Genomic DNA, 23,183 nt, shown 5'->3' on the forward strand with positions numbered 1-23,183 from the left:
GGGCAGGGGGCCAATGATCAGAGCCAGGCCCCATTTCTAGCAGGCCCATGCTGGAGGGGGTTTCTGCCTCACCCCAACCCACGCACGTACATACATAATGGCCATCACGTCTCCTCTGGTCTCAACCGACTGGAGTCAGGGTCAGGGGGCCATGGTCACATCTCTGGGAAGTAGGACATGAGAAACTCAGGAGGGCCTGGGACAGAGCAGCTTCCAGGGGCAGGGAGCTGGTATGCTGAGTCTGGGACGGAAGGAAGACCTGGCCAGCGTGGGGACTAACAGGACAGCAGCACAGGGCTGTAATCCAAGGGCCAGAGACACCTGTGTCCTGACTGGCAGGCCCATGCCTAGTGACAGCCCATCCCACCGACTGAAGGCCCAGGCACCCTGGGCTCCGGGGCCACCCATGGCAGCAGGAAGCCCCACTGTGAGCTTCTCAGGCACCTGCCAGTCGTCAGGCTTCCCGTACAGACAGCTGGCCTCAGGGATCTGTGGGTGCACTCCTTGAACCACCTCTTCCTTCCCTCCCTGCCCCCAGAATGGCTCGCCTGCCCCAGGGCAGAAGAGTGTCCCCTCTCCTGCGTCGGCTCCAGGAATAGCTGCCTGATTCATTAGCCGGGCCCCTCCCAGCGTGGAGGCCAGAGACCCAGCTTGAGGTTGGGTTACTGTGTGAACGGCTCCTCTTCCACACCCCACCCCTATCTTTCTGACCCTGAGAAGCATCTGATCTGCTCTCTGGCAAACTTGTCCCTTCCTCCTCCAGCATCTAAAACAAACCCAAATAAGGCGACCATCGGGGGACTAAACAGCCACTGTCCTTCAAGTACTGATGCCTTTTCTCAGCTCAGCCCTAGCCCAGACTCATGTACACTCCCTCCTTCCTTCTTGGTTTGGGCCCCAGGGTGGCTTGCCTCGACTCGGCCCTCCCCTTTGCCTCTTGGAACCTCAGTGTCCTCACCTGTAAAAAAGCAGGGTTCATAGCGGTATCTGTAATGAGGCCCCAAAGAGATGAAAATGCATTGGCAACAAGATATGGCTTGATCCTCTCCCCTCCTGGGCCCGAACAGTGGGAGAAGCTAACAGTCAGCCCTGAGAAGAACAGAAGACAAAAGGAGCAGAGAATGTCCTCCTCCTTCGCAACGCCAAGGTGCATGGTCCCCACTACCTGGGGTTCCGAGCATCTCCTCTGAGGGCTGTTCCTGACCCAGCACAGCAAGGATCTTTCTGTCACTACAGTCATCCGAAAACAGCCTTAGAAATATCAAGCAGCGCTTAAGAAGGCAGTACTGAGACAGAGATGGGCCCAGGCGAGTGTTTGGAAGCAAAGGGAAGGCTCCCCAACAGTCCATGCTGATGAGTGCCCAGGACAGCTTGGGGTAAGAACAGGAGACTTTGCCACAGGATGCCAGCCATCTTTTCATTTTCCCTTGTGTCACTGGATCAGAACAAGAACATAGGATTGTCTCAGAAATGGCTGCTTTATCGTCAGGGTTTCTAAATGCCCTACCTAGACTCAGAGTTCCTCAAGTGCAGGGAACAGGCCTTCTCTATGCGCTGCACCCCACCCCCCACTCCCACCTCACAGGAAGGCAGGGTGGGGGTAGGGGGATACGAACGAGGAGCGTGCATTTTTTCTTTAACACGCAGGACTAAGAACCTTCCAGCCACGGACAGGAGGCTCGAGTAAGCAGAGGCAGGGTCCTGGCCCCATTTTACAAGGGCTGCATGGCCCACGCCCTCAGGTCATGGGCTCAGAGTCCACCGGGGCGCTGGTAATTCATAGTGTCCTTGACTGTGCGGAAGAGCTCTAAATTGGCTCATCTGTGGATTTGGGGGAATTTCTAATAAGAAATTAAGAGAAGAACCATACAGCCATCAAGAAAAGATTTCACACCCAGCCATCTCTACTTCCTAACTGAACCAGTCTGGCAAATGCAGAGGGACACTGGCCTAAGGAAGTCTCCTCTAGAGGTAGAGAAACCCATGACAGGACAGCTGAATCCAGCGAAGGCCATCACCTTCCAGGTGTGTGCACCTCACCGGATGCCGAGGGTCCCAGGACTAGGTCTAAACTGGTGCAGGGAAAACCAGTCCTTGTGCCAACGCCAAATGCCAAGGTATTTCAGAAAAATATTGCACTCCCGGAGGAAAAAAATTTACATATAATTCTAATAATGCTAAATGCTGTACAAGAACTGGCTAAAATGAAAACAAATGACAAGAACCAGCAGACATGGGGGAGAATACTATGCCTCTCAAAGCTGCCGTGGGGGTAGGACAGGAGGCCTCAACAGCCTCAGTGGTCAGTGGGTTCAGGGCTTTAGGCCCCAACGTGGAGCCAGATCTGGGGACAATGTCCAAAGACCAGGGCAACTTGGGTCAGGAGGGGCAAGCTCAGGAAGAGCCCGCACCCCGGAAGCAAGCCGGCTGGAACAAGCTGCGGTGCCGAACACCAGCGCCCACCAGCCAGTGACGAGGTGCCTCCGCGATCACAAAGGAGCGGCCAACTACGTGCAGTCGATGGGATTGTAACACACTGCAAAAACCTATCAAATATCAAACTGAAGCATGATGTTACAAGTGACCAGTGGTGCTTAAGTCCGAGTCTAAAATTAGATGGTGAGTAAAGCTCACTTTTGGCCTGCAAGACTCACCCTCAACGGGGGAAGGGCAATTTATCAGAAACTGACCTTCAAAGACATCTTGCTCCTTGCGCTTTAAAACGCTTACCCTTAGGAACTGAAAGCATGAACCTGACTAGGTACTTGTGCATCCATGTTTATAGCAGCATATTCACGGCAGCCAAAAAAAGTGGAAGCCCCCCACAGTGTCCCTCGATGGAGGAATGGATAAACCACACCTGGGGCTCCTGGGGGGCTCAGTGGGTTAAGCATCCGACTCTTGGTTTCGGCTCAGGTCACGATCCCATGGGTTGTGGGATGGAGCCCGGCGTCCCTGTGTCAGGCTCCTCGCTCAGCGGGGAGTCTGCTTGGAAGATTCTCTCCCTCAGCCCCTCCCTCCCTAAGGAGGGGACGACAAGGAAGGTGGTTAATGCACGATCTATGATTTCATACCCTGCTGAGCAGAAGGAAAGATGCCTGGAACCAGGGAATCTCAGAAACAAAGCAAGGAGAGCAAGAAAGAGACCAGAAACCACAAACTCCCAATGTCCCTGGCTCTTGAATATAAGACAATGCCGTCATGATTTTGGAAGCTAAGCAGAAATCAGGAAAATTATTATTTTCCTGGTTTTCAGGCACTGGGTTATAGAAAAAAATGGAGAGGAAGTACACTCTGAGGGGAGCTGGCTCTTTGCAACTTGCCCAAAAGAGATTGCCAAGGAGGCAGCTGTTGGGTCCTACCAGTTAGAGCCCAGGCACAGGCTGTCCTGTTATCGGCCATGCTGCTCTGACTCACGCTGAGCGCCGGCCTCAGGAGTCCCATTCAAATAGGATTGGCTGCATTTTGTAACAAGGTAAACACTGCCATATCGTTTTTACTGAATACAAAGTGTGTTTTTTATCTTAGGTATACAGACCATAACCGGCTTCAACACGTACGAGATTCCCGTGTTACTGATTAACAGTCCTAGCAGATCTATTTATGCAAAACACCCCCGGTTGTTTCCTCCTTCCACTGTGAGGTTTAATTGTGCAAAAGTAAAAGAGCTGTGTTTTCACCTGACTGCACCTCAGGTTAGAGCCCTGGTGAGGACAAGGTGAGATCTGAGGTCAGGGATGGAACTGATGACCATTCTCGGTGAACGTGGGGAGGTGATTCAAGGCAGACGGCCCACCCTTCCCAGCTCCCTGCCCACCATTTCAGAGCACCCATGGCCATGCTTGTAGATCTGGAAAGAAGTGTGTCACTTAGTCATCCACAACAATCCCTGCTGTTCTGTAACCCTGCCACATGCCAACATCGACCCAAAAGACAACAATAAGGGGTCCTCACCCATTGATATGTGACATTTGGTGAATGTGAGGCCAGAGACTCCCCCAGTGGAGAAAGGGAGACAGAGGGGTGGCCTGGTCTGTAGGGCTGTGACTTCAACTCTGTTAGCCTGGAGACAGGGCTGGAGTTTAGGGAACCAGCTTCCTTCTGTGGTCAACTGATGAGTTCTAGCTAGCTTGTTACTGAAGCCCCAACAAAAAAGTCTCTAACATGACCAACCACCTTTCCATTGCCAGAAAATTTCCATTTCCAGAAAAGACAGGCTAATCCTTGCAATGAAAACCCTAAAGTGGGAAAGTAAGTGGGCTTAACCTTGGAGACGGAAGGGCCATGTGGGGAGTCTCCAACGTGTCAGGAATGACAGAAGGCATCTGACTGCTCCCCATCCACTGAACGGACTTCAGCTGCCCAGAGCAGCACCACCAAGTATGGAGAACAGGAGCATCTCAGCAAACTCTGAAAGCCCAGCACATTCACCCCTCTAGCAGCTCCGCCATCATCACTGACAGGAGAGCCCCTTCCCCAGATCGCAGCACAAGCAACACCGAGAGATTGCTCCTGGGCCTTACTAGGAACACTCACTAGGAACACTGGAGAGAGGAGGAGAGGGGGCCCTAGAGTAGGATACCCTGGGGTCCACTCTGGGTGTGACCACCTATCCCAGGGCTCAGGCTTCTCACCTACAAAATGGGGATACTAATAGGACCTATGCCCTCACTGAGTTCTTCAGGGACTTAATGAGTTAATGCACAGAGGCCAGGGCCTAGTATTACAGCAGGTACTCAGTGTTATGTCAGCTGCTCTTATTCCTCCCAAGACAAGAGATCTGAAGGTCGGAAGGCAGGGCTCCCTAATTGCGGAGCACCTGGAAGCAACACAGGCCTAATACAAAGCTGGGAGGGACATTCTACGGACAGTTTTCACTTGATACAAGAGTCTTTCTGCAGAATAAACAAGGGCCTCAGAAATGGGGTAAAAGAAGCATCTATTTCTCCGTGGCATTACCCAAGCAAGCTGGGGGTATAGACTTAGCTGGCTATCCTCTGAAGCAACAGCAAAGCGTTACTAAGAAAAAATATGAAGACCCTATCAGTTTTAAGCTCTTAAGGAAGGGAGTCAATCCCTCTTCTGTCAGCTGAAACCCTTCTAGAGATCTCGCTTAGCATAAACATTCTTGCAACGGCTGAGAGCAGTCCTTGGTATGGGAACCAGGCACTTTATCCCAGAGCGGATTAAGCTGACCAGGAGGAGACCTTCAGAGTCAAGCGAGTACAGGGAGTTCACGGCCCAGAGGCTGGCTAACCCAGGGACAGTGGACCCCACAGAAGATGCCTTCTCCAGATGGGCCTCTTGGGAGCCTTTCCTTCAGATCTATAGGCACAGGGCATCTTGCCCACAGCCTTGAGGAGTTCGTGGTTACCTGTGGCTGCCCAAGGGAAACTGGATGGGTTTGGGGGAGGGAAGATATTGATCCTTCATAAAACTACCCATGATACACACCCCACCCAAAAGCAAAAATACATTTTTACCCATTAAGAACAACTCAAATACAATCTTGTATTCTCTCTAAAATCTGTCAGGCTACAAATATCCCAGGCTACTAAAGGGAGTCATTTCAAGGGTAAATGGAAAAGCTCAGAGGGAACCAAAACACTACCCCCCCCCCAAAAAAAGAAGTCTAATAGCGATTTTTCCCTAAGGAAAGTGAAATCTTTCCCAGGCTACTCCCAATTTATGGCCTTTAATCGGGTGTGTCCCTGGGAAAAGGGTCAGATGCTTGGGACCCCAAGGAGAAAGCTCTCCGCGTCACACGCACATCCCAGGAGCATCCCTAGTAGGACAGTGCGTGCACCTGCGCATGTGGGCGGGGCAGGGGTACGGTGGGGAGAGGGCTCTATTTTCTTCTTCAGCGGCAGAAAGCCTTTCTATTCCAAGGGCATCTCTAGAAGGGGTGCCGCCTTTCCCATCAGGATCTCAGCCTGGGCATACAAGTCACCTTTGATCAAATGAGGAGAAAGCCACTGAGCCCAGAGCAGTGGGAAGAGGTGGGGAGCAGTAATGGCCTCTCACAACCAAAAGAGCTGCAGCCTGACAGCAAGCAGCAACAAGCTTCCTCCTGCAAGCTGGGCAGGCTTTCCGTCAGAGTCGACAGGAAAATCGCTGTTTCCTGGAGGAGGGGAGCCAGGCAAGTCTGGAACAGAAGACCAGGGCAGGCTACAGGTACTGGCAGGGTCCATCCATTGGTCTGTCTCTGCGGGTCCCTCAGCCCCCGGCAAACTGTTAGCTCAAAGGGCAGGAGCAGGGTCGTCTTCACTCCCGTACTCCGCCAGGCTCAGCTCCTCCAGACACAGGGTCACCAGGCCCCAGGGTGATGCCTGCGACATCAGCACGGTCCATTTACGGAGGAGGCAATTCCCTTAGCCTCTCTGTGGCTCTGTTGCCTGGCCTGAACACTGGAGACAATAAAATAACCCACCTCTTGGGACTGTTAGGAAGAGTGTATGATGAGCTCCTTGAAAACCAGTTAGCACAGCGCCAGACGCAAAGTAAACAGACAACAGATTGTAGCTACTATCGTTGCTGTTAAAAATAAAAGGCAAAAAGGAAAAGCAACCTATATTCTAGAGTTTTACACTGTACTGAGATCTTTCAAAACAGCAGTACTTTGTGTGTGTGTGTGTGTGGGCGGGGAGACACTCCTGCATGAAGTCAGCAGTGAGGGACTGACGTCTAAAATGGAGCCCTCAGGGGCCTGGGATCGAGCCTCGCATCGGGCTCGGGCTCTCTGCTCGGCGGGGAGCCTGCTTCTCCCTCTCCCTCTGCCTGCCGCTCCCCCTGCTTGTGCTCTCTCACTCTCGCTCTCTTGACAAATAAATAAAATCTTAAAAAAAAGAAAAACCAGATACCCAACAACACTTTTACGTAGCATTAAGGTAGCTGCAAATATACCCCTGAACACAGACTAACACACTAGGTGAATTTCAACAAGGGCTGCATCATGAAAAACTGAACATAGGGCAAAAGATTCGTACCAAAATGTTAACTACTATCTCTGGAAGCAAAATTGCAGGTATTATTTACTTTCTATAAGGAAGAGCTAGCTCTGTAATTTAAAAAGTTATTTTAAAACCAAGGTCATGTTTCTCTGTGAGAGAACCGGGGTGTAACCCCGAAGCAGCAGCCTGGGGTGTGGCAGAGATGCCCTAAGTCAGGGTGTGGGAAAAGCCATTCTCCTGGCCCCCAGTCATGCTGGATGGGGTCACCGCCCCAGGGTACCAGCTGTTGGGGTAAGCCCTCAACCAATGATGTGGACACGGATCCTCATCATCTTCACGAGGAGCAGTTTAATCATCCTGTGTCCCTGGGGAACCACAATACAGGCCGAAAGAGATTCCCCCCCCGTGGCTAACCACACTGACCACTGGAAAGCAGGTGCCAGGTATCCGCAGGCGCCGTGCCACACCGGCGGGGGTAGGGCCGGAGCCCAGGAGCCGGCCCTTCCAGCACAGCTAATGCCTAGTTCCTACCTGGAAGGGTAGGTTCTAGGGACAGATCCCTGTCACTCCAGGTGACCCCACTCTCACAGGGAGGTCCCACCACCACGGCCTTGGCTCCAATCCTAGAGACTGACCTACGCTATCCCACCTGCACCTTCCAATTTCCCTAGATGCCTTTTACCCAAAGCAGTTTTCCCTCTTACGCCCACCAAACCAATTTCCTCATTGTTTATATCAACATAACTTTAAAAAGCTTCTGCAAGAGGTGAAGTGAATGTACAGGTCATGTTTCAAGACTAGGTAAAAGGAGTCTTCGGGCAGAAAAGCCAGGCCACACCAGGATGGAAGGGGGTAAGAACAACGAAGCAAACTGGTCTGGGAGCCGGTGAGACTCCCAACACCTTCCGCTCCCCTGGGCCAGCCAGGTCTGGCCAACGCACCGGCCCCAGTCAGCAGACACTGAGCACACCCCGCCAGCCAGCCCAGTCACCTGCAGCTGCAAAGAGCAGTGGCCTTTTTATACTCCATTACCCCTGAGTGCTGGGCAGGCCAAGGCTGCTGAAAAGGCAAAAGAGAGTGTTTTGCATAAAACATCTGAGCAAACCAGAAAGCATCTTGATATCCAAGAAAATGGAAAAATCCGAGGCCATCTTTAGGAGCCTATGGTCCCCCCGTGTCTTTGTGAGCATACTGTTTTCACACGATGCCCAGGTCCACGACACCTACAGCAGTCTCTAGAGGGACTGTCAAAGCGCTGGGCACTGCTGAGCAGATCTGTCAAGTTAAAGACTGAAGTCACAAGTGTTGGAACGAGAGTCAAAGCTGGTACCAAGAGCCCAGTAACATTCACTCAAGGCCAAGCTCATCTGCTTTCGTGAAAAGAACAGAAGAGAGTTGCAGTTGAGTGTCCCCAGAAAGAACATATCTTACCCATAGAGCCCACCTCCTTACTCCTGCTAACCATTAATGCTATTGCTAATTTTGACGTATTTTAAGGATGTTTCCTAATGGAAACATGCAAAGAGCATAAAAGTTAAGAATATAGTTTGAAATCAGACAGACCTGGGTTCAATTTATGGCTCAGTGAGTTACTTTCTGACTTTAGGCGAGTTACTTCCTCTCTCTGAATCTCCGTCTCTTCATCTCTAAAATGGGAAACCACCAGGACTGCTGTATGGATTAAATTAAATAATGTAGACAAAGCATCTGAAGAACAAGATCTAATTAGAAATGGTAACATTTATTTAGTGCCTGGCACAAGGGAAAAAGGAAGATGAAGGTAGAAAAAAGTTTTTTACTCATTCGTGGGAGGCCACATGACACAGGGAAGAATGTCCAGCTCTGGGTCACATGCCTGGGGGACCAGGGGCAGAACATAACTTCTCTAAGTCCCCAGTTCCACATCTGTAAAATCTAGGAAAATACCACCTCGCCTGAAGGACTACAGCAAAAACTGAAGCCATGTCCACAAAGCTCTCAGCCCCCACTCAGGCGGCTCACGTGGTGCCCAGTAAACGGCAGACACTGAGGGGCTTTGGGGTTGGACTGGTTTTGAATCCCAGCCCTGCCCATTCCTAGCTGGGTGACCATGAATAAGTGAGCCTTTTCTATGCTTCAGAGTCTCCATCTATATGATGGGGATAAAAAAAGACCTACCTCAGAGGGTTGTTCCCAGGACTAAATGAGTTAATATATAAAAGTGCATGACACATAGTAACCACTTAGGTTTTAGCTCTATTATTTAGCTATAGTTTTTATTATTTAATAATTAACAGTTACTATTAAATATTTTAAAACTTGGACCAGTGGGACTCAAACTTCTTGTTCCACTTTTTCTTTTTAAAAATTTTATTTTTAAGTAATCTCTACATCCGACGTGGGGTTTGAACTCACAACCCCAAGATCAAGAGTCGAATGCTCCCTGACTGAGCCAACCAGATGCCCCTCTGCTGGTTTTAATATAAGGACTGGTATCAAACACCCAGATTCTCCAGTCCCAGACTGAGACAAAGGCTGTCCAGTCAGAGGTTGTGAGGGCGTTCTATATAGTTCCAAGTTCCCAGAGCCTCTTTCCCAGGCAGGCTACCAGAAAAAGTCATGTATTTTTCAGCTGCTGCTGAAACAAATTAGAAAGTCCTTTTCTGCCACTGGGCTCAAAAGCAATGGGCAACTTAAATTTTTCATTATGCAGACTCCATCTCAGTAGCTCTCAAAGGAAGGTGATTTGCACCGAGGAAATCTGGTAATGTCTGGAAACATTCTGGTTGCCATAACTGAGCAGATACTCCTGGCATTTAGTGGATAAAGGTAAGGGATGCATGAGACAGCCCCACCCATCCCTAACAAAAAAATTATCCAGTGGGGGTACCTGGCTGGCTTGGTGGGTGGAGCATGCAACTCTTGATCTCGGGGCTCTGAGTTCAAGCCCCACATTGGATGCAGAGATTACTTAAAAAATAAAACCTTTAAGGGGCACCTGGGTGGCCAGTCAGTTAAGCATCCAGTGCTTGATTTGGCATGGGTCACAATCTCAGGGTTGTGAGATCGAGCCCTGCATCAGGCTCTGCACTGCGTGTGTAGATTCTGTTTAAGATTCTCTCTCTGCCTCTGTGCCTCCCCACCCTCTTTCTCTGCCTCTCTCCCCCTCTCTAAAAAATTAAAAAAATAACATCTTTAAAAAAAAATTATCCAGCCCCCATGTGAACTGTGAAGTTGAGAAACCGTGCCCTATAGGAAAGCAGCTTCTTGACAAAGTGAGGGCGAGGGGACAGAATACACCACGACTCCACACTACGATGGCAGCCGGGTACAAACGACACGTGCGTGTTAGCAAGAACTGCCTAGGAAATAAAAACGCAAAAATGATTTCAGATGACGGTGTATCTGGACTATGTGCGGTATTAAAAAAAAAATTTTCTGCATGAGTTGTTACTATGTTTAGGGGCCAGAGAAGAAGTGAGGGCCAGCGCGAGGTGGAGGCAAGAACGCTTCAGAGCTCCATCGCTCAGTTCCGATCACTCGCACAGCTGATGGCCAGCCGGTACCGTGACGGAGCTCCAAGCCCCTGCGACACAACGAATACCCTGCTCTGAACCCAGGCTAATTAATGAAGACGGCGAGGGAGGGAAAAAGTAGTGCAAACAGTCTTTTCTGCAAATTCAAGCCCAGAGCTGAACAGCTTAGAAAACTTATTCCAGAATCTCACCTGTCCCCTCTCCTGCCTCTCTCTAAACTCTTCTTCATCTTTAATGAGTCAACAAGAAGTTACTAGGGAATCAAATGGTCAAATTAGACAACTCTCTGCTACGATGGGAGACCTTAATTCTGTAACTAGAGCCAAGATCACAAAATTACAAACCAATGGAGGACAGAGAGCTGACCCAGACTAGGGGGTGGAAGGCAGCACTCAGCGCCACCGAAGTGACCCATGAGCAAGATGGGAAGGATTTAACAGGGGTTACCTGAGCCAAGTGTGAAGGCTTTTCACAGCCATTCAGAGGAAATACCATTTACAAAAGCCATGTCGGAGGAGAGGCCTGGGGAGGCTGAGGAACCGAACCAGAATCCGGTAGCAGGGCCAGACCATGAAGGGCCTCAAGGCCTTTTGGAATACTGGCCTTTCTTCTAAGAATACTAGAAAACCATTAATGAGGGTAAAAGAAATGTATAAATCCTTCACTTGTGCAGTTCCTACTCTGGCATGCCCAAAGGTTCGGGGAGGAAACCGCTGTGACCAGAACTTCTTTATCCTCAGTTAAATCAAAACCTTTGGCCTCTCACAAAGAAACCCAGGCCAGTAACAAAGCGTCCAAACTAAATGGAAGCCAACAGCTCATTGCAAAGAGAAGGAACAGCTTCCCCTCCAAAGCAAGGACCAGCAAGTTCTCAGCCCAGTGGACCATTAAGGCCTATGTCCTCTGGGGAGGGAAAAGAGAGCCCGCAAGACGGCTGAGAGAAACAGCTGATGTCAGGGCCCTTGAAAAGAGCCACAAATCCCAGGAGGACCTCACAAGCAGCTCATCTTCCCCTCGTTGAGGGGCCCTGTTGAGGATGCATCACAACACAGTCAGCTCTCCCATCTGTCTCCAGCGGTGTGCTTTCATCTGCATACGTCCTGGGGAGTCATTCAGGAGATCTTCCCGAAGTCCTAATTACCAGCTACAGTGCTGGGTCTGGGGACCCTACTGCCTCCATCTCCTGCCCCTTCCTTATTCATCTCCCTCCTCCTCCCTCTCTAGAGGCCTCCATCCTCCTGGCCACTGGATCTGTCTCCTCCTCAGAGCAAAGAGTATACATGACTAAACCCACTTGCTAGGGTCAGAAACCACAAGCTTCTCCATTCTGACAGGCCTGGCTGAAGTCTTCAAGATGCTGGCCCAGCCCCACGTTGAAACCTAAGGGCATTCCAAGGAATTCCATGTAAACGCCATTTGGGTATCAGAAGATTCAAATGAATGACCCAGGATATGGGCTAAGAGATGCAAGAGGAAGGACAAAGGTTAAATAGACTGAACAAAGACAAACTGAGGATAAGATAATAAAGGAATATTTTGCAAGACCATTGAAGATGTAGGAGACCAGCATAAACTGGGAGGCCAAGAAGGAAGAACCAAAGAGGCACAAGTACGGCAAGGGTGGACCTCAGCCAGATTCGAAGGCAGCGAGGGAGCAGCGCCCACGGCCCCCGGCACCTCTCCTAGAGGGGAGGCCAGTGAAGCGGTGTCAGCACAGGGACAGGCTCTCAAGTCAGCGCCAGGACTAGAGTTACTAGTTATTAGATTACTAGCTCTGACCTGGGCAAACTCACAGAGCTGTCACAGCAATTAGATGGTGGAGGAGACACCGTGTTTAGCACCAGCAGAAACTCAGCTAGCAGCAGCTCCTGGGGACCACTGCCAGGATTCGGTGTAGAGCAGCAACAGAACCCCGACGTAAGGCCTGACGGAGAATGACTCACGAGACACCCGCGCAGGGAAGGGGACACTCGACCATTCAACAGTAGGAACTGAGTACTGAGCCTAACATACACAGGTACCTGCCATCGAGGAGCTTCTACCCCGGCGGGAGGACAAAGGCAGCCAAGGAACACAGAAGAGTATGATGTGGGAAGGGAGATGAGAAGGGCAGGGACAGAGAGGGCCCAGTTGGGGTGCCACATTTAGGCGGAGGGCGAGCGGAAGAGGCGGGAAGGCCTCTCTGACTAGGTGACTGCTGAGTACGAACCAAAGGAGGCCACAAGGTGTGTAGATTTCTGAGAAAAAGCAAAGGCCCTGGAGGGCAGCCTGAGAAGGGGGGTGCAGAGTACGCAGGACGCTGCTGGCTCTGAGCGGGCCTTGCTGGCCACTGGAAGGACTCTGGCTCCTACCCTTCTACCTGGAAGCTCTCAGGGGGTCGGGGCAGAAAACAGACAGCAGAGGCAGGCACAGGAGGAGGGAGACCAGGTCTGGGGCCGTGACTGCGGAGGAGGACGTAGGAGCTGCCCCAGTGGCCTCATCAGGCCTGTGGGCAGACGGGGAATGACACTTAGCAACCGGCTTCCCCAGCTCACCCCTGAAGGCTTCCTGGCTCACCGGCCCTATCCACCCACAAGCAAAAATTCAGAAATTTATGTGGGCTGAGGGAGAGTACTAACTTCCTCACTGCCCGCCAATGTGCCATAAACTGTGCCAGGAATAGTACTGTAGTTCTCACCACAGTCCTGTAATCCCCATTTTACAGAAAAGGAAACGGAGGCCGAGGGAACCAGAGAATCCACCTGGATTCCTCAGCAGTGCAGCTTTGGGTGGCCATGCTGGGACACTGTCATCTGATACCTGACAAGGAAGGTCCTGAGCCAGACTTCATCTCTCGGGGAAGGCTTCCCAGGGCAGTGAAAGGGCACAATCAGAGTTTCTGACGAAAAAAAGCATAAAAGGCTCAAACAAGCCACGCTGTAATTCCACACCCCAAGCCAGGTAGCCAGAGATGCCAGATCGTTCCATTCCTTTCTCTTCCGTCCTCACGGCGACTGAGGAGAGCAGTGTCAGGTACCAAGAAGAGCTTCGAGAAAGAGAAATATGCCGTTCTATCACCACCCTGCCCCCACCTGATGACCTTGGACTAAAGGAAAGGCCACACGGAGCTTCTGGTTGGTTGGCCAGTGACCCAGTAGGGCACTGCTGGGACAGGCACTCCCCCCCGCACCTTCAAGTTACAAAGAACCATAACAAGGTCATTTTTAGTTCCTGATGGACAGGCCTAGAAACTCGGTTCAAAGGCCAATTGGGCTTTTGAACTCCATGGGGACATCCCAAGGACACTGCTGAAATAGAATTCATTCCATTTTTTAAAAAAGATTCTATTTATTTATTTGAGAAAGAGAGAGTGAAAGACAGCATGAGCAGAGGGTAGGGGTAGAGGGAGAAGCAGACTCTTGGGCTGAGCAGGGAGCCCGATGCAGGGCTCGATCCCAGGGTCGTGGGATCATGACCTGAGTCGAAGGCAGACGCTTGACCAACTGAGCCACCCAGGCGCCCCAAATTTATTTCATTTTATTACTTTTTTTTAAATCAACACCTTGCCAGATTATCACAGTCCTAACCCAGAAGAACATGTACAAAGCCCTGATATCTGCAAGACCATTGGGTCTTCCCAAGAGGTAAATAGCACAGGAAGGGGCTCCAAGGTAAAGGGACCCGGACAACCCACATGAATTCACAACCACCTTTCAAAATGGTGGTCTTTCCACTCATCCAACACACACTTCCTGAGCACATCCGATGTGGCAGCACTGCTCTAGGTGAGGCAGAGATGTGGGAGAGAAAGACAGTCACTGTGAGGTTTCCAAGGGGAGGCAGGCATGCGTAACCTGCCCAGGTCCTGGTGTTAATAAGGGGAGTTGAATCCAGATTAATCATGCTCCACTTTGCCTCTGCTACCAGGAAGCTGATATCCTGCTCTGAGCTACCAGGTTTTTGTGTTTGTTTTGTGGCGGTCGGGGGTGATGGTGGCAGCGGGGAGATGGGAATGGGCTGCAAAGAAGGTATTATCCTGAGGCAGGGTTTGAGAACTGCTGTGGAACCTGCTGGACCACAGCACTAGGACGAAATAAGGAAAAGCATTTAGCTTGGACTCAGGACTTACATCCTAGTCAAACTCGCTGACCCTGGGCAAGTCACTAAACATCTCCAGGCTTCAGTTTGAATCTCTAAGAAGAGGGGGTTAGCCTAGCAAGGAATGGCAAATGGCTTCATCTCATCCAACAATTCAAGCCTATTCACAGTGGCTGCCCAGGGCGCTGGGGTAAGGAGGACTCTGAGGCCACGTTCGGGCTAAGCAGAAAGGGCCAGTGAGTGAGGTCTGCCAGGAGCTCGGAAGGGTCATCAACCTCGGTGCTCCTCTGAGGACTTCCAGGGCTGCTGCTGAGAGGTGGCTGAGGGGGTGGCATTTTAATTTTGGTGACCAAATTTTTAAAACTCTCTTTCACTATTTCTAACCAACCCACAGAACCTTCCTTCAATAAACAGATTTCCTGATAAAAAACTGGAGATACTGTTGTGTTTAATTTTTCCCTTTAAGCCATTCCGTAACTATGGCACGGTCACGAGAGCCTAGAAACAGTTGTGGTAGAGAGAATGCCTCACTGAACAGGAGTCCACCTATCACCAGGGGGACTTGCTGCAATGCTTGCAAAGATCCCCCAACACACAGGCCATGCTGCAGTGTGGCAAGCAGGGAAGTCTCTTGCCCCTCCCCTGAAATGCCGGCTACACAGACCTGTGGCTGCGTGGACCCATGGGGTGTGAAGTGCTATTCTGAGCCTTCCGGGCCTGGATGGGAAAAAGGTCTGGCAGATCATGACATGGTAGTGATGTGAGGTTTGGGGCAATCTGGGTGAGAGGTACACAGAATCATCTGTACTATTTCTGCAAGGCCGTTCTACGTCTGCAATGGCTTCAAAATTAGAAATTAAAGAAAGTTTCTTTTTCCTTTCTTTCTTTTAAAGGAAGTCCTGAAAAAAAATAAACAAACAGAAAACTAAATAAATAAAGGGCCTGGCAGCTTCCACTTCTGCACACGGACACTGAAGGGTGAAGGAGCCCAGCTACCCGAGCTGCTGTGCTGGGAGGATGCCCAGCCTAGCCCCACCGAGGGGCCTCGTGGAGGAGAAGGGGGAAAGAAAAACATCAGATTCGGGGTTTCTGGATCTTTCGGATTTGAAAGAACAATTATTCATTATAATGAACCGGAAGTACAAGATTTTGCTGAAACAGAAATAGCTGACAGAATATGGCTGACCTTAAACGTTCAAGGGAAATAAGAGGGGGAAACAAAGCCACTAAGAGTAGAGAAGCCCAAGATTGGTTTGGAAAACACATAAAGATAGTAGCATCTAGTGATAAGCTCTGGGTCTTGTAAGCGATGAATCACTGAATTTTACTCCAGAAACCAATACTGCACTGTATGTTAACTAAAATTTAAATTAGAAAAAATAAAGATGGTAGCATCTAAGTGTGGGTATCCCTCCGCCCCCCACAGCCAGGCTGCCACAGGGCTCCCATCCCCCTCTCCCTTCTGAAGCTGCTGCGAAACCACATGGCTTCTCCACACTACACACGCAAGCCAACCCGACAGCAGCCTTTCAGACATGCTATAAACATAAAGCCCGGGGGAGAGTTTATAAATCTCGTTCAAGGGTAGAACGTACACACAGTCAACCCAGCACCCCGGTTATCATCTACGTTCCAGCCCCCGGCAATGCCATGGGGAACAGAGACGGGTCGCTCAAGCCAAGCCCCGCCCCAATTACAGAATCTCTAACTCGGGACAGTCTGTTACAGAGCAGTATGTCGACCTTACCCCTGTGGCAAAACGCCGTCCATGCTGGTCGGGCAAGATCGGACTATCTGAATGGGTCTTTGGGATCTAATTCCTTGGGCTGAGGTTGGTTTCACATTCTTCTTGGCTAAATGCTTTTGTTTCCTGAGTTCCTTTTGATACAGCATCCCTAGTCTTATTTCATTAGGATTTATCTTACCACATATCTAAGACTATTAAAGGAATTTCCCCCCCGCTGTCACCTGCAGCCTACACAGTCCTGACTAACCGCCAACGGTGAAAGCCTACACTAGGACAGTACCAGCGCGGCTGACTGAATTCAGACATTAAGGAGGCAGACTAGACAAAACACAAAAAGGAAGGGAACTCAGAGAGGGGAGGTGCTCGGGAAGAAGCCTGTCCGGGGTGCAGCTGAAGCATGGGGGACTGGTAACGGCTACCAGAGGGGTGGGACACACAGGGAAAGCTCCACGGAGGAGTGACATTTTGTGTCACCTCTGAGGTGTGTAGGTTGGGGCAGAGAGGGAATGAGGCGTGGGGAGTGACGGAAGCGGTGTGGCAGGGAAGAGGCCCTGCGCACTTCTGGATGCCGATGACGACAGCCTGGGCTCGAAGTGGATGTGATGACTGATGAGACAGCCTGTGTGTGCGGGGGGGGGGGGGGAATCTTGTCCGTGGGGAGGGCTGGGGATGACGTGAACTCTGTTGGGAGCGGAGTGCAATGTGGTGCAGTGTCTGCCAAGATGGTGACCAACGACTCCTCGGGCTCCACATTCCCATGCTGTTCCTCTGGAGACCGTGTTTATTTTACACAAACGTTTGTAACGGCCGCTACTTACTAGTCATAATGGCCACGCGTAGTGTCCGTCAACTAATGAATGGATAAAGAAAACGTGGTGTATCCATAAAATGGAATATTATTTGGTGACACAAAGGCATGGAGGACTGACAGATGCTTACAACACAGATGAACCTTGAACACCTTACACTAAGCGGAAGAAGCCGGTCACAAAAGGAACACCTAAAGGTAGCAGCACCTAGTGATGAGCACCGGGTGTTATGATTCCACTTACAAGAAATGTCCAGAACAGGCAAATCTACGGACATAAAACAGATTAATGGAGGGGGAGGGTTAAGGAAACGGGAGCTATTACTAAAGGATATGGGTTTCTTTGGGGTGATGAAATGTTCAGGAATTACAGTGGTGATGCTCATACGACTCCGACTATACTAAAAACCACTGGATCGTACACCTGAAATGGGTTATGTGTATGGTATGTGAATGATCGCTCAATAAAGTTGTGACCAAAAAGAGTGGGGGTGTCGATGACATCTAGTTCCTCTCCCACTGAATCCAGCCAGCCCCGTCGAGAGAATATGGGTAAGCGATGCTGGGTCGGTTCTGGGCCTACCCATGAAAAGGCTGGCAAGCTTCCACCTTCACCCTCTTGGAAGTGAGTTGCCATGTGAACAAGCCAGGCTAGATGACAGACAACAGGTAGAGAGGCGCCTCGTGGAGGTAAATCAGGACCCCACTCATGTGAATGAGGACATCTTAGGACATTCCAGCCCCAGCCAAGCTGACAGCTGAATTAAGTGACCCCAGGAGAGATCACATAAAACCAACTAGAATCATGAGAATAAACCACTGTTGTTTTAAGCCATGGAGTTTTGGGGTGCTATGCTATATGATGGATAACTGACATACCACCTCTCCAAGCCCCGGGTTCCACCTCTGTAACGTGGGATTAAAGCCACAGGGCTCTTGGGAAGGTCACATGAGGCTAACAGCAGGCACCAGGCTCAAGAGGTACTAGTTGCTATAGTTATTATTAGTAACTACCATCCCCGGAGCCCCTGGACATACTGCAAGTACACTGCCCGGGAAGCTCCATTCCCATAAGCACCTGCTACCTCCAATCACAGGGCTTCCAAAAAACTGGTTTCCCGAGAAAAACAAAGGTATTTTTTTACAATTTCTGTAGTACAAAAGATGAACTTTGAACCATAAACAGACTAAGATTCTGCTTCGATTAGCCATCTACCCAGCTACCTATCCATTCAACACACCTTTATTAAGTCCTTACTGATTACCAGACACAGATTAACAGCAGCTCAGAAGACCTTCCCTCACTTGAAACAGCAACAGTTACCACGTAGGGGGCTGTTAAGCGAATGGACTACACACTTGCACTTCAGCTAGAGATGAACCTACAGTCGTAGATAAAATCTAAAATCATCCACCCAGAGAAAAGGGGATAGGTACAGATTCCGAAGCCAAACCATCAGGATTCCAATCTGGAATCTGCCCGTTAGCGTGGTGACCTGGAGCATGTCATTACTCCCCTCTGTGACTTCATGACTTCACCATAAAATGGGAATAACCTCACAGGATTGTTGCAAGGATTAAATGTTAATGTAAACAAAGCTCTCAGGAGACCACCGGGCACACAACAAGCACTCGATAAGAATTAGTCATTTTAAAAAACCTGAAGGCGCTGTAACACAGCGACTCTTCTGCAAACCCAAAGGTCACAGAACAGTCCTAACAGTCACCCAGACACCTAGCACAGTGCTCCTCAAGAGGTTTCCTTTCTAATCCTTCACAGACTGGTACTTTTTGTAAAATGCCGATCACCTGCTTGAATGTCACAGGCATGTCCAATAGCTCTAGAAGCTCTTCCCTGGTTACTCTCACGCTCTGTACTTCTCACAGCTGTCCGCAGACGGGCACTTGTCTGCACAGCCGACTTGGAGTAGCACTGTTCTAGCACACAAGGACTCACATGCCTGCTGAAAACTCAGCTCGCAGGTTCAAGAGAATTATGAAAACACAGCAGTAAAGAAAACCAACCCAACAGCTGGGGCAAGGGGATGACTTGCGGGTCAACAAACCGAGAGAGAGAATAATCTCGACAGGCCAAATCTAAAAAACAAAACTGGCTGCCAGGGCAAGAACCCACCTGGTACTCCGCCCCGCCCCCCCAGCACTCCAGAAGGTGCCCTCGGGAAACATGTCAACCAGGAAGTCATCAGCCCCAGAGGGATAAGAGACATAGAGAAAGTAGACAGAACTGACTCAGGCCTCCCGAGAAAGAAGTCCTTCTCAGGAGTTAGAAACCACCCTAAGCAGTCACCAAGCTTTGGGAACATCAACCACGGCACACAAAGGCCTGAGTTCCTTCTCTGCCAAACAAAACATGCAAACATTTCCTCTGGTGACGTGGGACTGTGCCCATGCACACCCACATATATACACACCCCGTTCCCAGTACCTGTGGTTTTAGGAGGCTCCTGAGGTCCGCCCTGCCAGCCATACTGAGGGTATCCTTGGTAGGGGTACCCCTGAGGAGGTGGGTAGGGTCCCCCCATAGGTCCTGGAGGGTAGCCCTCTGGTCCCATTGGTTGTGGTGGATAAGGTGGGTACGGGGCCGTCGGACCAGGGCCCGGATACGGTGGAGGGTTCCCTGGGTTCATCAGGGACCTGCAGAATGTACCTAAGAGACAAATAACGAAAATTATTTTCATCTAATCCGTGGAAATCATTAGGAAAAAAATTTCAACTCAAGAGACCATTTACAAAACATCTTAGAGATTACAAACCTCTTGTAAACCTTCATATTTCTGCCCATTCTTTCTTTCTCACCATTCCCCCAATGGACAAATATCTTCTGTACCTGTTTATTTGCCTTCTGCCTGCCTTCCTCACTAGACTGTAGGCCGTGACAGCAGGGATCAAATCACTTGTGGATCATCACCATGACCCTGGAGCTTAGCATACTGCCTGGTACAAGACAGAATTTTCTTTTTTTTTTTAATTCTCTGAAATGTCCACAAATGTGACTGCATAGCTCTAGGAAGAAAGCAGCAAGTGTAACAGAACTAATTATGAGTCAGATCAGAGGGGGCTAACCCAGCATGAGAAATCCTCCAAAAAACAGGGCTGGGCCACACTGGGATCTTCTAACAAACAACACTACTGCGGTGACCGATGAAGGACCCACGGCTCTAAGCCGTTGAGCTGTGTGCTTAGTCCTCGCTGGACAGAGGGCACTCAGATCATCCAGGGTCCCAGGACTCTGGAGGGCTCACCAGGAACCCTCACCTTTGTGTTTAATGGTGCCAGTTCTTGGTGGTTTGCCTTTGTGCGGAAGGCCATTGCTTCCCAGCCCCCAAAGACTCGTTAACCATTCTCTCGACTGTGCCTGACGTTACAATGACCTGATTAAGAGCATTCCTGGGGTATGCAAAGTACATACTCGGATGAACCCGGTACCTGTCATCGTGCTGTGTCGTACTGTTACCCGTCCGCAGTACCGGTATTTAACTCTTTAACTACTCAGGAGTCTTCTATCCCCAACTAAACAGTAAGTTAATAGAAGGAAGACTCTTATAGTCAAAATCTAATAATTTCACTATTAATTCTTCTTTATAACAGTAATCAATAAATTTGTTAAGTGACTCTGTATGTATGTGAAGAACGAAATAACCATAAAGTAAGGTTCCCTAGAAAATCCAGATTAAAGTAATAGTGGACTTTGCAGGTTGCCCACACAACAACCATATCCCCCTTCATAATAGTGGTCAGATTTCCAGTCAGGTACCCCCATCCATTCTTCCTTCCATAACAGCTCCAGGATGAGCCCAGGGTAACCTAAGCCAACCCAGGTCACTCTCCCACTTTTCATGAAAATTGGTAGAAGGAATCCAGGACTAAGTCAATCACAAATGGCATTCCTTGGCCAATGGGACTGGTTCTGACATGGTTTGGTAACTAAAAGCTCGGGGCTCTTCTAACACACTCCCAACCTCCCTTTCCCCTAACTCAAGCACACACAAAGTCTAGCAAGGACACGGCCGAGAGAATTGCCAACAGCCGATCTGCAGCCCCGAGGAAGCCAGCCCGAAGATGAAGAGGTGCTCCAGAAAAGCAGAGCAGAAAGAAAAAAAGAAAAGCGATTCCAGATGACTTTGTAACAGTTCATAAATCAGGCAGAAACCTAGACTAACCTCAACTACCCCTAGAATTTCCAATTCTAGGAACCAGCAGTAAGTAAGCTAATGAGCCCTTCCGAGTGACATTCAAGCAAACATATAGTTATACAGTGCTGACCGTGCCTGGCGCTGTGCTAGGTAATGGGGTACAGAGAGAAACATGGCTCAAACCCATCCCTTGGGCAACTGGTTAAAAAGGCAAACATAAGGGTAGTGATTTTTAGAAAAGGTGGTAAACAGACAGCTGGGCAGGAATAGGGGCTTAAACCCAGTAGGAGGAGGTTGAGAGTGTCACTTGAAGGAGGTGATTATAAATTGAAACTTTCTAATATGGAATCAGAATAGCTTGAAGGTCTCTATTTTGACCACATCTGCATTCTGTCCCTCATTTTAGAGACTTAGTTTTCCAGGGGCCTAACAGGGATTCAGAAAAAAACTCGAGTTCTTTCCCTTCTCTGCTCTTGGCCAACATGGCATCACACTCTGACCCGGGAACGGCCTTTCCCCTTATCCTAACGTAAAGGCTCATGGTGACTAACACTGCAATAATCACATGAATCTGGGACACGTACGTAAGTAACCCCAAACCACGTCTGCATGTCCTCTCTTCTACTAAGAAGGCTGTGGAAAACCTAGTGAGCCCTGGTTTAAAACAGAAATCAATCTCATTGACTCTCCCTGTCCCCCAAATGGCCATTCCATTATTTACTTTTTAGGTCACAGAAGTAGAACACAGCCATCATAACTACGCTTTCCAGAAATTCAGTGTATCGGGGTGGGGGTGGGGGCTCCTCTGAACTGAACTAATCCCAACAAAACTGTATTTTATCTTATTAGTCCAACAAGACCCTGTAGTAATGATCATTCTCACTCTAGCAAAGTCTGGACCAAACTCTGTAGACACTGTCCTTGAGAACAGCAACCCATGAGAAGGAAAAAAGAACAAAGTACATAGAACTATTAAAACTTCAGACCTCAATGTTTCATGACTTTTCTGGATCCATCTATTTGCATCTATTCCCCATTATCCTGTGCTGTTCTCTCTCTCTGAAACCCTCAAAACTCTTCCAAAATGCATATGCTGTCTCTCCTTCTCCCTCAATAGGTTTCCCCCTCAATTTTGGTATGTACCTTTCTCCCTCTACCTGAGGCATCATTTAATGTCTAGGGAGAAAAAAAATCCCAAGTGCTACTCACAGAGGCACTTATAAAGAATATAAACCATCCAGGGGCTCCAGCTGCCACGCCTCCCGCCCTATTGTGTCCCTGTGTTCCCAAGACACCCAGTCATCTTAAAGGGATAAAAATCTGGACCTATCATCATTTCCCTCTAAGTAGTATTAAAAAAAAAAAAAAAAAAAAATCCCAGTAAGAGAAGAGGGAAAGTCACAGAAACAGCACCTGTGCTGAGATCAAAGATCCTGGGGCTGGCATTTGCAAAGCACAACTTCACCTCATGGGAATCAATTCGGAATCCCAAGTTTGTACAGAAGCCAACCGAAGTAAAAAAGATCACCTAACACTGACACAGCCCAGTACAAACCACTTAATGTAATCAAAACACAAATGACCTTTAAATTCAAGGTATGATACTTAACTCTGTAACATGAACATTTTCCTTATAAATTTGGTCAGGTGAAATGCAAGCCCTACTATAACAGAGTGTGTTACGCCAAGGGTCAAATGTAAACTGGAAACTGTACTATTAAAGACAAATCAGAGCTCCAAACGGGAAAGCTCAAATCAAGCAGCAGTCAAGATCCATTAATAGACCACACTGAACAATGCTATCCAGCCATGCTCAAAGTCACAGCATCACCGGTCATTCGGTCATACAATGGGAAGAGCAGGAACTATGCCTTCAGAAAGTGGTCCTATGAGATAAGACCACTAGAAGGGACCTCAAAAAAGTAGAGACAC

General features: G+C 49.3%; 1 protein-coding gene and 1 long non-coding RNA gene across 2 annotated transcripts in view; one reads left to right on the forward strand and one right to left on the reverse strand.

Moving 5' to 3' along the window:
• The window catches only part of HBEGF (heparin binding EGF like growth factor), a 385,453-nt gene that overhangs the window by 186,694 nt on the left and 175,576 nt on the right, over positions 1-23,183 (forward strand). The window lies entirely within an intron of this gene.
• The window catches only part of LOC118555803 (uncharacterized), a 60,142-nt gene that overhangs the window by 23,784 nt on the left and 13,175 nt on the right, over positions 1-23,183 (reverse strand). Inside the window, exon 2 of the long non-coding RNA XR_013445830.1 lies at positions 19,544-19,765. This is a non-coding gene — a long non-coding RNA (uncharacterized LOC118555803). The remainder of the gene's footprint in view (positions 1-19,543; positions 19,766-23,183) is intronic.

The sequence above is a fragment of the Halichoerus grypus genome, chromosome 2, assembly GCF_964656455.1.
Source record: "Halichoerus grypus chromosome 2, mHalGry1.hap1.1, whole genome shotgun sequence".
Taxonomy (NCBI): domain Eukaryota; kingdom Metazoa; phylum Chordata; class Mammalia; order Carnivora; family Phocidae; genus Halichoerus; species Halichoerus grypus.